Source organism: Chrysochloris asiatica, unplaced genomic scaffold, assembly GCF_000296735.1.
Source record: "Chrysochloris asiatica unplaced genomic scaffold, ChrAsi1.0 scaffold00017, whole genome shotgun sequence".
Classification (NCBI taxonomy): domain Eukaryota; kingdom Metazoa; phylum Chordata; class Mammalia; order Afrosoricida; family Chrysochloridae; genus Chrysochloris; species Chrysochloris asiatica.
The window spans coordinates 10,453,860-10,458,235 of NW_006408535.1; the positions used below are offsets into that span (position 1 = coordinate 10,453,860).

The window sequence follows — 4,376 nt, forward strand, 5'->3', positions numbered from 1 at the left end:
TGTTCCCTTGTTCTGTTTGAACAATTGCCCCTTGGTCTATGTACAGTTCCTCATGAGCACAACTAAGTGTTCTGTAATACTCATTTTCTGCATTGTTGCCCATAGTTTGTCATGAGCTATACAACCTAACCATAGTCAATAAAGCACAGGTAAACATCTTTCTGGTATTCTTTATTTCAGCAACGATCCAGGTGACATCAGCAACAATATCCCTTGTTCCACATCCTCTTCTGAATCAAGCCTGAACCTTGGGCAGTTCCCTGTCAATGTACTCCTGTAGCCGTTTTTGAATTTCATTAGCAAAATTTTACTTGCAGATGAGATTAATGATATCTTCAGATGATTTCCACATTCCATTGGGTCACCTCTCCGCAAATGGGCATAAATATGGATCTCTTCCAATCAGTTGGCTAAGTAGCTGTCTTCCAAATTTCTTAGCATAGGTGAATGAGTGCCCCATCAGTTGGCTGAAATTTTTCAATTAGTATTCCATCAATTCCTGGTGCCTTGTTCTTTGGCAATGCCTTCAGTGCACTTTGGACTTCTTCCTTCAGTATCATTGGCTCTTGATCGTATGCTACCTCGTGAAATGGTTGAACATTGACCATTTCTTTTTGATACAGTGTCGTAGAATTCTTTCATCTTCTTTCTGCATCATTCAATATTTTTTTCCATAAAATCCTTCAATATTGCAAGTCGAAGCTCAAATATTTTGCTTCAGTCCCCTCAGCTTGAGAAATGCTATGTTCTTCCCCTCTGGTTTCTAACTCCAGATCTTTGCACATATCATTATAATATTTGACTTTGTCTTCTTGAGCTGCCCTTTGGATCTTTCTTTTCAGCTCTTTTCTTCCTCAATTCTTCCATTTGCTTTAATGATTTATGCTGAAGAGCAGGTTTCAAAGTCTCTTCTGACATCTGTTTTGGGGTTTTTTTCTTCTTCTTAATGGTATTTTGCTTTCTTCCTGTATGAGCTTAACACTATCCCACAACTCTTCTGGTGTTTGATCATCAGTGTCTAATTCAACAGATCTGTTCTTGAGATGATCTCTAAATTCAGATGGATATGTTTAAGGTCATATTTTGACTTTTATGGACATGTTTTAATTTTATTTAACTTCAGCCTGAATTTGCATATGAGCAATTGATGGTCTGCTCCACAATCTGCCCCGGCCTTGTTTTGACTGATGATATGGAGCTTTACTACCGTCTCATTCCAGATAAGTAGTCAGTTTGATTTCTGTGTATTCCATCTGTTGAGGTCCATGTGTATAGTAGTCTTTCTTGTTGTTTAAAAATGGTATTTGCAATGAATAAGTCATTGATCTTGTAAAATTCTATCACGTGATCTTCAGCATTGCTTCTATCATCAAAGTCATATTTTCTAAAGACTTATCCTTCTTCTTTGTTTCCAACCTTTGTATTCCAGTTACCAGTAATTATCAATACATCTTGATTGCATATTTAATTAAGTTCAGACTGAAGACGTTGGTAGAATTCTTCAATTTCATTATCACTGGATTTAGTGGTTAGTATGTAAATTTAAGTGTTAGTTGTATTAACTGGTCTTTCTTGTAGGTGTATGGATATTATCCTCTCTCACAGACAGCATTGTACTTCAAGATGGATCTTGAAATGTTCTTTTTGATGATGAATGGGATGCTATTCCTCTTAAATTTGTCATTCCCAGCATAGTAAATCATGTGATTGTCAGATTCAAAATGGCCAATACCAGTCCATTTCAGCTCACTAATGCCTAGGATATCTATGTTTATGTGCTCCATTTCATTTCTGACAACTTCCAATTTTCCTGGATTCGTACTTCATACTTTATATTTTATGATTGCTAATGGATGTTTACAGCTGTTTCTCCTTATTTTGAGTGATGCCCCATCAGCAAATGAAGGTCCCAAAATCTTCATTCTTGTCAACATGGTCAACTCTACTATGAGGAGGCAGCACCTCCCCAGTCATATTTTGAGTGCCTTCTAACCTGAGGGGCCCCTTTTCCATCACTATGTTTGACAATATTCTGGTGCTCTTCATCATGTTGCAGTATTCAATATTCTGGTGCTATCTGACAGTTATATTGCTATTCACAAGGTTTTCTGTGACTAAATATTTGGAAGTAGTCTATCTCTCTTTCCTCGTCTGTCTTACTCTGAAAGCTCATCTGAAACTTTTCCACCTTTGGAGACCCTGCTGGTATTTAACATGCAAGCCACCACAGTAGGACAAACTGAGATCAAAGCAACAATGGAAAATTTAATGATTAGATAGGAACTTTAGGGGCAGTGAGTTTATGTTAATGAGGGAGGGATAACTCAGAACATGAGGGTGAGAATTGTTGCACAACTTGAAGAATATAATTAATGTCATTGAGTTGTACATATAGAAATAGTTGAATTGCTGTATATTTTGCTGTGTTATCTCAACAATAACACCAAATTGAAAAAAAAAAACAACAACAAAAAGTCTCTGGTAGATGCGAGGGGCTTTACTTCCCTGTACATAGTCTCTTCTTTTAACTTTTACCCCTGCCTTTACACCTTATTTTAGCTACTTTTACCCATATGGCTATACCCAGATAATAAGCCCTGGTTTCAGGTAGTCAGTGCAAGTGGCTGGAAGAACAGAGGAGGCTGACTCAATATCATTCACTGACCTCACCCCCTCAAATCTCCGAAATGCTATTTAGTCTCTCAACTGGTCACAAATGAGTTCTGTAGAAAAAGGTTTGAAAAATCCTGGTGATTTATGAAGACTTCCAGATATGATAAACTAACCACATAACTTATCTAACTTAAACCTAGTATCAGTTTTTTCAGAGAACTATCAAAACCATTTCAAATCCACTGCCCTCGAGTCAATTCTGACTCATAGTTACCTTATAGGATAGAGTAGAATTGTCCTATAGTGTATATAAGGCAGATTGCCACACCTGTCTCTTGTGGAGCACCTGGTGGACTTAGGCCACTGACCTTTGGTTAGCAGCCAAGTGCTTTAACCATTGCATCACTAGGACTTCTTTCAAAGTACTGCTGTTGTTGGTAAGTGTCATGAAGTTGGCTCCAATTCATAGTGACCTCGTATTAGTGTTTCAGAGGAGTAGTTAGTGGGTTTGAACAGCCAACCTTGCAATTAGAAGTACTAGTGAGTCATTATTGGTTTTTTTTGTGTGTGATTATCACACATATGTGAACCTGGTAAGTGAGCTATTGCCAGTAACCAGCGTCACTTGTTACATAACATCAGTAAGAAGGACTCAGGTGAGAACCTACTCTGATTATAGGTATTTAACCCAAACGCACATCAGTTGTAACTCCTTCAATGTGTTTCTTTTTGCAGCTAATTGAAATATTTTATCAGTGAAAATCTTGACACAACAGTTATACAAACATATATATAATAACAGGGTGAAATTAAATAAGACTTATAATATACACCTTAAAAAATGATGGCTTAATTTGTACTCCCTTTGTATTTTTAACTAAATATTGTGGTGAGTAGTTCTTACTTTAAATCTTAAGTATATGGGCATTTATTACACACAATATGAAAATACTTCAGGAAGCTTGTGATTAACGCTGTGGTATTCAGTCACTGTTTGTAGAGACTTTCAATCAAAGACAAAAGGCACAAGTGGATGATAAAACATATGAAAAAGATGTATATATACAACCAAAAACAAATCCAGACTTGCTCATGTCAGCACTTCAGTGTTGGTCCTGAGCAAGCATTCTCTAAACTGGTTTAGGGAGTGGCCCTGGATTAGCCCCTAGGGTAGGGCTGCCAGATAAAATATAGGATGATTGTAGTGTTGTTCGGTACTATGGAGTTGGTTCTGACTCATAGCAACCCTGTGTACAACAAAACCAAACACTGCCCGGTCCTTGTCATCATCACAGTCCGTTCTGTTTGAGCTGACTGTAGCAATCACTGTGTCAATCCAGCCCATTGAAGGTCTTCCTCTTTTTCACTGACTCCTCACTTTACCACGCATAAAGTCTTTCTTCAGGGACTAGCGCCTCCTGAGAATATGGCCAAAATATATGAGAAAAAGTCATGCCATCCTCACTTGTAATGAACAGTCTGGCTGTACGTCTTCCATAGTAGGCTTGTTCTGCTGACAGTGCATGGCATACTTAATATTCTTCACCAACATCATAATTCAAAGGCATCAATTCTTCTTTGGTTTTCCCTACTCATTGTCCATCTTTTACATCAGGCCACTGAAAACACCATGACTTGGGTCAAGAACATCTTAGTCCTCAAAGTGACATCTTTGCTTTTTTAACACTCTTTCAGAGATCTTTTGCAGCAGATTTGCTCAATACAACATATTGTTTGACTTTCTGACTGTTGCTTCTGGGGCA

At 37.7% G+C, this 4,376-nt stretch overlaps 1 pseudogene; it reads left to right on the forward strand.

Annotated features, from left to right (window-relative positions):
* The window catches only part of LOC102823647, a 192,496-nt pseudogene that overhangs the window by 30,386 nt on the left and 157,734 nt on the right, over nucleotides 1-4,376 (forward strand).